This window comes from Coturnix japonica, chromosome 3 (assembly GCF_001577835.2).
Source record: "Coturnix japonica isolate 7356 chromosome 3, Coturnix japonica 2.1, whole genome shotgun sequence".
Taxonomy (NCBI): Eukaryota; Metazoa; Chordata; class Aves; order Galliformes; family Phasianidae; genus Coturnix; species Coturnix japonica.
In genome coordinates, this window is record NC_029518.1 from 26,056,211 (window position 1) to 26,065,890 (window position 9,680).

A 9,680-nucleotide genomic window follows, 5' to 3' on the forward strand; every position below is an offset into this window, starting at 1 on the left:
GCAAATTAAAAGAGAGGTTGACCACACATTATCTATTACCAATGTAGTAAACTGGATTTTTATTTTCATGGCTACGTATTTCTCAGACAATCATTCTCATCTTTATTATTAAAGCTTTTCCTTCACATTTATTTTCTTACACGACTGTAATAGTGCTCTAATGATTTCTTCTTTACATCCTGAATGCCTCATCTAGAAACACACCTCCATGTGACCAATTGAAATAAAGTCCCTAAAGTGCATCATGTCAGTCACAACGAGATTTTTTTATTTTTTTATTTTTTTGCCACAGCATGTTCAAAGGAGAGGTGTCAGGGGCAACTCCACCCGGCCGCCCCCCTCTCCCCTACACGCTTACCGTCAGAGGCACCGCTGCGGTCGGCCCCCCCCTCGCACCCGCCAGCTGTCGGAGGCGCCGCTTCTCGCGCCCCCCCCCACCACCCGCCTGCCGTCGGAGGAGCCGCTCCTCCTGACTCCCCACCACCCGCCGTCGGAGGCGCCGCTCCGGCCGGCCCCACCCCAGCCATCAGAGGTGCCGCTCCGCTCGGCCTCCCCCTCCACCCCAGTCATCACAGCCGCCGCTCTGTTCGGCTTTTCCCCCCACGCCGTCGGAGGCCCCGCTCCAGCCGGTACCCCTCAACCCCCGTCGGAGACGCCGCTCCGCCCGGCCTCCCCTACCCGCCTGCCGTCAAAGGAGCCGCTCTGCCCGGGCCCCCCACCAAGCCGTCAGAGGCGCCGCTCCGATCGGCCTCACCCCCACCCCTCCTGCCGTCGGAGGCACCGATCCGCTCGCCCCCCCCCAGCCATCAGAGGCGCCGCTCCGATCGGCCTCTCGCCCCCCCCAACCCTCCTGCCGTCGGAGGCGCCGCTCCGCTCGGCTTCCCCCCGCCGCCGTCGGAGGCGCCACTCCAGCCGGTACCCCCCATCCCCCGTCGGAGGCTCCGCTCGCCCCCCCCCAGCCGTCAGAGGCGCTGCTCCGCTCAGCCGGTCCCGCCCCCCCACCGTCGGAGGCGTCGCTCCGCCCGGCCCGCTTCCCTTTCCCGATGACCGTCAGTGGCCCCACTCTCGCCATCCCCCCACCCGCGTGCCGTCAGAGCATCGACTTTTCAGGCACCCGTCGTTTCTAATAAATCGTGCCCGGCACTGCACTCCTTGATCCCAGCCGCGCCACCCCTTCGCACCGTACCTCGTTCCCGACGGCTGTCTGTAGTCCCGCTGCCGCTGCTATCTTCGCCTCGCAACGCTCCGCTCCTTTTTTTTCGCTGAGGTAAACTACACCTGTTCACCTTCCCGCCTACGCCTTATATGGGTTTTCCTCACGCCCGGCAGCCAATAGGAGCTCAGAACGCAGCTTTCTCTTCCCGCCCTTTTCTCTCCCCGCCCTTTTTTCTTCCCGCCCTTTTCTCTTCCCGCTCTTTTTTTCCTCTCACCTCAGCTTCCCGCCCTTCCCACCTGAAGGCGGCAGGGCCGGGGTCACCTGGAGGTCACGGCTGGGGTCACCTGAAGGTCACTGCCCCTCGCATTGGTTGCCGCCCATCTCCTCAGGGCTGAGTCTCTCACAGGTGGTGTCACCTCACAGCCGGGTTCAGCTGGGGATGAGGAATTATTTCTTCAATTTCAGTGTTTCTTTTAACAGTTTCATAAACATTAAGTGTTCTTTCCTAAGTAGTTGCTGTCCACAAGTGTAGTTAAATATATACATTTAATTTTATTTTTGTTTTTTTATTTTTTTGTGTGAATTTTGCCATTGACGCCTCACATCTCTGTGCCTACAGGCAAAATCCCATCTGAGCTCCTACATGTTGTTAGCAAGAGAAAGGGGTTAAACGATGTCTGATGTGTGGAGGATACATTTTATTTGTAATCTCGAGATGTTTTTGTTTTATGGAGTTGTTTGTGTTCTACCATTTCATTACACACCGTGGTTGGAAGTTTGGTTGCTGCCCACTGTAGGGAATGTTTGCTAAACACATTTCCCTCTGTGCTTTGCTACGTTCTTTTTCATTGTAACAGTATTATGAACTATGGCTAAGAGGGATACAAAATGACGGATCCATAGGGCAGTAGCAGAGATGACTGGGCAGCTGTGAGGAAAAGTTTCGCCTTCAAGGAATCTCTTGCTTGGAAAGCAATACAGGCAAATAGACCAGCACAGAGGGCACCCAGGACTTGAGGGAACCAGCTGTGCTGCAGATGCTGTGTAGCACGACTGTCCAACCTTTCATTTGCCTAGGCTACATTGACTGAAGAGGAATTGTCTTGGGCTACATATATGTGGGTTGCTCCAAAAGTAATGCCTTCTATTTATTTTCATGGAAATGACAACAGATTAAACGAGTAACTCTGTTTAACAGAGTGAGTTCTCAGCTACAAAATGCTGTTTTTCAGCACAGTCATTACCATTAGCTATGTGGGGTTTTTGTTCGTTTGTTTTTCCAGCAATGAACAGGAGGCTGCATGGTGTGGCTTGTCAAAATGTGCACCAGCACACGTAGCCCATGGTCACTGTCACCACTGCTGAAATGCACTATGCACAGTCCCTCTGTGCTCACATCCATAAGTATTCAGCAAGCATCCATGAAGGCCAGTGGATGCCATTTTTTCCACACACTGGGATTCAGTGACATGCTCTTGCTTCATACACACTTTTATGTCAGGTGCCATTCTGTCAGACTGCCCCTTTGATGCCCATCTATCACACAGAAACAACACGTAGTGGAATACTGGTGGAAGGTTCAGCCTCTGCTGCTGTACCACCAACACTGGCCTTTTGCATCCCGTGACAGCATTACCTTTTTAACTCCTAGTGTTATGATGTGAAAAATCAATAACAAATCATAAAACCATGACAAGGGATTAAGATAAAAGAGTACACAAGAGGAGCAACAATGGAAACTGTATGGGAAAACACAGCTTGAACCTCTGATTAATCAAGTGAGGCAAATGTTGGGTCAGCTGTGGGAGCACAGGTGAGAGTAATTTAGCTGTGCTCCCACAAGGGGTGGAGCTTGACTCCACCTCCTCTAAGACCTCATTTAAGAGCTGACCACCACTGAGGTAGCATCTCTTGGAGATTGCTCCTTGGTGGAGACTTCTACAGCTTTCTGGTTGAGGCATCAACATTGATGAGTTTTCCTTTGCTAGTAACCTTTAAATATCTACCATCATCTTTGTTGATGTTTTTATAATAGCTACCCTTACAGAAACATACTCAGGTATGTTTGGGATCTTATCACCTTTGCTCAGTTTTAGATGTGGTTTTGTCCTGGAGAAGCCAGAAAGTTTTTCAAGATCAGAATAGTAAGATAACTGAGTTCTAGTCACTTTAGCTTAGCTGTCTAAGGTAATGAAAAAAACCTGTTGACTTCAAAAGATCACTTTGCACACAAGCTGCTGATTAAAGCTAATTTAGAACAGGAGATACTAATACTGATTCCACTACAATTGATCTAACTTGAATTTATCCAGTTTTTAAAGACCTACTTACATCCTTAATAATGGAAAAATGAGAGAAAACCAGTATGCATTGGCAACATATCATGTAGGAGCAGTTCGTTTATTTTGATTTGTAAACTCTGACACCCATCAGAGCAGGTGAACATCAAACTGGTTTTATTATGCTTTTTATACCACAGTGAAGTGATGTGTAAGTACTGTCTGTGAATGAGTTTATGTAAGTCTAAGTAGTACACAGAGATTAATATAAAGATACATATGCATGTTTAATCACAAAAAGAAAAAGAAGGGGAAAAAAAACACACCCAACCACAAACAAACAAACAAAACCTACCTGACATATTTGTCTCCAAATTGCATACTTAGTACTACACAAATGATACAAGATTTTCTCCTCTTTAGCAAAGAAATCACATTGTATTTTTATTTATACAATGGAAATCTAATAGAAGACTAAATGCTGAAATCTCAGTTCTAAAGGATAAAGTTGTTCATCAGTGGGAAAAGGCAACTATGTACAGAGGTGAAGAATCTCCTGTTGGTTTCATTTTTTAGATTAGTAGCCAATTCATCTTGATCTTTGAAAACCTTTCAAGTCTGAATACTGCCTATAGTATACAAGATGTAATTGACACTCTGTTTGTCTGAGATCAAACCTGGGGGAAGTTGCATGAAGTTGAGGGCACTAGTCAATTCAATTTAAAATAACCTTTAGCAAGACAGCATGTGCTTTGTTTGTTTGTGTGTTTGTTTTTTTCAACCTGCAATCTTCCTACTAATCCAGCTCTTTAATTAAAGGTGGGTGTTATTTTGAACAATCAGAATCACAGAATCACAGAATGACCCGGGTTGGAAGGGACCTCAAGGATCGTGTAGTTCCAACCCCCCTGCCTAGCAGGGCCACCAAACATACACATTTACTAGATCAGGTTGCCCAGAGCCCTGTCCAACCTGGTCTTGAACACCTCCAAGGATGGGGCATCCACAACCTCCCTGGGCAGCCTGTTCCAGGACCTAACCACTCTCTTAGTAAAGAAGAAGCAGAATTTCAAGGAAAGATCTATTGTGACTAGCATAGAAGTATGTGGCACATTTGTCTTGTGCCCAAATTACTTTTTCCTTACCAATAAAGTAGTGGAGTTTCAAAGCTAGACATTTCAGCTTGGGGAAAGAAATGTCAGCTAGATTTTGCATCACAAATGCAAGGCAAGTAATTGCAAGAAAATTCCTAACAGGACATCTGCCTTTGTGTGAAGCGTAGGAGTATATCTAACAGCAAACAGACACAGACAGTTTGCAGCTTTGCTGGACCATTTATGTAACTTTCATATGTTATAGAAAGTTAAGAAAAACATTAAATGACACAAGCTGTCAAGGCATCGGCCAATTAAGACCTCCAGAGAAGTAGCATGCATGATAAAGCAACTGTCCCAGGTTCATTTTGTTCTTCTCACCCAACAAAGGCAACTTCCCTCAAAGTAATCAGTTTCTATCCTTTCCCTTTTTGTATTGGAATCCTGTCTTATGGTCATTCATATTTAAAAAATCCAAGGTAAAGGCCTCCCAGCTCCCATGAGAAGTGCTGTCACTAATAATCACAAGCGGATAAAGTTAGGCTCAGAAGTCTTCTTTCATTTTCAATTAGAAAACAAAGATAACCCCAGAGATAATGATGAGACCAACTGTTTAATGGCATCCATTCAGTTAAGATTTGTTTGATATCATCTAAAACTAGAGGCTTTCATATAAAATGATAACATTTATTTTGTTCCTGAGCTAACATGTTTCTCTCTTAAACTGTACAGAACTTTTGTGTCTATCCATCACTGGCTGAACTGTTACACTTCATGTAGAGCTAAATGACAGGTCAGAGCAGGTCCTTACCACACTTTGTTTTGCAGCCACCTGAAAACAACACATTGAACTAAATCTCAGTGCAAGCAAACTTCCTTATTTCCGGTCAGGTCACTATAATTACAGTCTGGCATTTGCTTGGGCTAGTTTAGTGAAGGCCTATCATGCACTGTATGGGACTGATGCTGCCCATTTAACTCTAAAGAAGGCTGATAGGCTCTTGAGTTAAATTTGATCCTCAGTCATTCATGCGGCATTGGCATAGGAACAGAGAGATTGATTTTATCAGTTATCATAAGCCAAAAGTAACAGCAGCCATCTCCAAAGAGACAGAAAAGCCACAGAAGTTTGCCCAGGCATCTTATAGCAGGCTTGCCACTGGGATACGAATCTGTAGTCATGCTTCATATTAAGTAGGCTGTGGAAACTTGATTAAGCAATTATGTATTCAATAGATTGTTTGTAGTAGTCACTAACACATTCTGTGGATATGCTTGTAATAATGTACACGCTACTATTTGTTCAGTGTGTCTTATTAACAACCAACTAATCCACTTAGAACTCCTTCTAAGTGGAACTTTAATGTAAAATGATGCAGACTAGCTCCAAGGTAGCATTTGGCTGGCAGGCTACAGTAATATCAGACATGAACATTTCAGTGGATACTTTGATATTTCATTTTATGGGTGTCCATAAAACTTGTAGATACTTGTGTGAAGGTTACAAAATCTCTTCTCACATACCTGCTGTCCTACAGTTTCACTTCTGAGGAGAGTCCAGTAGGCTCATGTATCTGGTTCAGTGCTTGTTTGCTTTCTTTCTGCCATGCTAGTTACTGACTTCTAGTCAATGCAGCTTGGCTGTCAAATCTGAAGTGCCAGCATGTAAGAATGCCATCTATAGCTTGTTCCATTCACTTGAAAACTGAGCTTATCCATATGAGATTTTCTTCACATCTTACCACCGCTTACTTCACAGATTTTATCTCAGTCTCTGCCCTGAACTTCCTCAACAGTTCCCATCACCATCACTATGCCCTATAACTCTCTTGTATCATAAGACACTTCTGGCCCACTTGTATGAAAGACAGAGCTGAATTCTGCTGACCTTCATATCCGGTCAGTTACTTTCACCTCTCCTTTTCCATGCCACCTTGCTTTATCTAATCATGGGCAGCCATAAAACATGCGGTAGTCTAAAGGTGATGATATAAATTGTTTTATAACATTTTACATGCCATAAAAAGTGATAATGAGGTTTATAAGGGGAAAAAAAGCATGTGTGGACTACTTACTGGCAAAGAGTTTGTTAAAACCTTTCTTACTTGATATCCAGGCAGAGAGTTTGAGTTCATTTTACCTCACCCCCAAATTGCTCCCATACTTTGTGCTGGTTTTGCAAAGTAGCAAAACGATAAAACCACCTTCTGGAGTTTTCGCTTCTACTGCTTTTATCAAGGCTGAAAGTAGCTACAGTAGCTCACAAGCTGCGTGCCAAGAGACTCAATAAGTGAAAAAATAAAAGCAAAAACCCACCAGAAAAAAAAAAAAAAAAGAAAAAAAGAAAAAAATAGAAAGAAGAGTATTATGCAAGTGACAACAATTTCTTGTATGCTGTCAATTTTTCAAGATCCTGAGATCCTAAAGGTCATACACATCCATAATCATTCTTTGAGATACACACTGGCAGCTTTAGCCCAGTTTTCGTGCATGGATGGATCCAGTGCCTTAGTACCCATCCTCTAACAAAAAGATGGTCAACAAGCATCCTATGAACAGCTAAGAGAAGTAATCCGTGGAAGAACTGTATGGTCATGAGAGCTTGCCAAGAGGAGTGCACGACAAGACTCTTGTTCATCTAACAACCCACTTTACCCATGGTGCAATCCTGAACAGAATGGAGCTTGCACAACCTGCTATGAAATGCTCAGATCAACTGCTGAGCTGGGCACCTTCATTTCTTGAAGCCTGTCTGCTCAGCCTTGAAGCCTGTGGCAGAAGCAATACCCACATTCCATTGGTGAAATGGAGAAGCAGCACACTGTACTAAGCAACTATCACAAACAGAGCAGGGCAAGAATCAAACCTTCTTTCAGGCTTACACATATTCTGTAACCCCACTCAGCAAGCCCTTCCTCATCCACCAGTGCATTGGAACCTTTCAGACAATACCAAATCATCATCTGCAGATATTTGAGCCAATCTCTACGTAAATTAGAAGGCTAGCACAATGCCTCCTATTTATTTCCATGGAAACTAGTTGACTGAGCAAATTCTCAATAATAAAATACTATTTTTCAACATAATCACCACCAATAGCTCTGCATTATCACCAGCAATGAACAAGAACCTGCCAGGCTGCATTCAGAAACATCCGTGCCAGTGGAGGTGACCACTGTTGAAATGCACCACCCACTGTCTCAATACACACTACACTCACATCCTCTGGTCTTCAGAAATGTTCATCAAGCATCAGAAGATGCCAATGGGTGTACAATTGGTGAGGAATTCAGTGTACCTTTACTTCATATGCACTTCCATGTCAGATGCCATTGTGTCAGACTGCACTTCTGCTGCCATCTGTCACACAGCAATAACATGTAATGGGATATTGGTGGGAAGGTTTGACTTTTTCAGCCATACTACTAACATCTGTCTCTGATGTTGTGGGCCAACACAAAAAAATAGGAGGCATTACTTTTGGAGCAACCCCTGTACAATACATTTAGTAATTGCAGAGTGACATTCCTGAGAATACTCATGAAAATTAACCAAATACTTTGTTAAAACATTATGTGATTCTTCCAAGGTATATTGTGAATTTTAATCTCTTCTTAGCTCCAAATTCCTTCCAGCAAGAGCACGCCTGATGCCCTGGGTTTTCATGCAGTCCTATAGCTGCAAACCCTGAGCATCGCCTGTTTTACATTATTTGAGCGTAAGCATCAGTCAGTTATGTTCTATGTAGTAGTGTGCTTTATACAAATTGATTTCAATGTGTTTGTAGTGAAAAAGTGCAGCTCTATTTCTGTATCTTGAATGTAAAAAAACAGTATCTCTGCTTTTCAGTTTCCTTACATCTTTCTTTCTCTGGGGTATTATTTGTGGGAATTTTGTTTTATTTTATTTTTATTTTATTCTTTTTCAGTTTGTTCATCATTCAGTAATGAAGCCACTGAAAAGGCAGACTTAGGCATCAAGAATTTCAGTTTTTTGCTTGTTTGTTTTTAGGCTGTGTTGATGATGTATCCTATGCAGGAATTCGTATATCTCATAGTGTTTTACCAGTAAAACTTTGCCAGTCTTATGCTGACAGACCCTTGTATGTGCAGCTTTGAATGTCAGAAAGACCACGAGCTTGTGACAGACAGCCCAAAGCATCCCCCAGAAAACATCAGCACATTAGCAGGTCTGTCCCAGTGCTGCAGTACATTTCAGCACTGCCTGGGATTGCTCAGTCCAGAGAAGAGGAGGCTCAGGGGAAAACCTTATCTCTCTCTACAACTGCCTGAAAGGAGGTTGTAATGAGGTGGGGATCAGCATCTTAGGAAACAGTGATAGGAGAAGACGCAATGACCTTAAGTTGTGCTGAGGAGGTTCAGACTGGGTATTATGAAAAACTTAATTTTAGAAAGAGGAGTGAGGTGCTGGCACAGGCTGCACAGGGAGGTGGTGCATTCACCATCCCTGAAGGTGTTCAGAGCTGTGTGGATGTGGCACTGAAGGACACAGTCAGTGGGCACAGTGGGGGGAGCTGAAGGCTGGGCAAGATGATTTTAGAGGTCTTTTCCAACCAAAACAATTCTGTGTTTTCATGAAACACTACCGTGGCAATAAAATCATGGAGCAGTGTGAGAAATTTCCTGCTCAGAAGTTTAGCAGTTTTGTTCCATTTTATTTCATTTTTTGCAATAAAATATGCAAATTACAAACTTTCTGTACACCCAAGACAATTTGGTTGGTTGTTACTATCCGTGCAAGAACTGAGTGGCTCATTTGATGCCCTGTACAAGAAAATAAGGGCTCAGACAGGGGAGTACCTGCATGAAGGTGCTCAAAGGAAAGCAATAAAAGGACTATTGCATAAGTTTCTTCCTCTCCTTTTCACCTTTACATCCGATCTACACCGGTGCGTTTCCAATTGCTTGTACGAGAGTCGTTATCGGAAATATCCATTTATTGCCTTTAAAACTGACTCAGCAGCCGTGCCGAACGATGACAGCAGACCCACAGCCTGTCGTACTGGAGCGGCTCAGCTACAGGCAGCAAAACCTAAGCAACCGCATCCCTCCCGGCTCCGTGCGGCGCAGGGGCGAGGGCGGGGGCCGGGGAGGGGCCGACCGGGCTCAGCCTCCTCCCGCCCGGCTTCTT

General features: G+C 44.3%; 1 long non-coding RNA gene across 1 annotated transcript in view; it reads right to left on the minus strand.

The window, feature by feature from the left end:
• The window catches only part of LOC116653197, a 10,202-nt gene extending 8,853 nt beyond the window's left edge, over positions 1 to 1,349 (minus strand). The window contains exon 1 of the long non-coding RNA XR_004306676.1: positions 1,187 to 1,349. This is a non-coding gene — a long non-coding RNA (uncharacterized LOC116653197). The remainder of the gene's footprint in view (positions 1 to 1,186) is intronic.
• Positions 1,350 to 9,680: the final 8,331 nt, after the last annotated feature.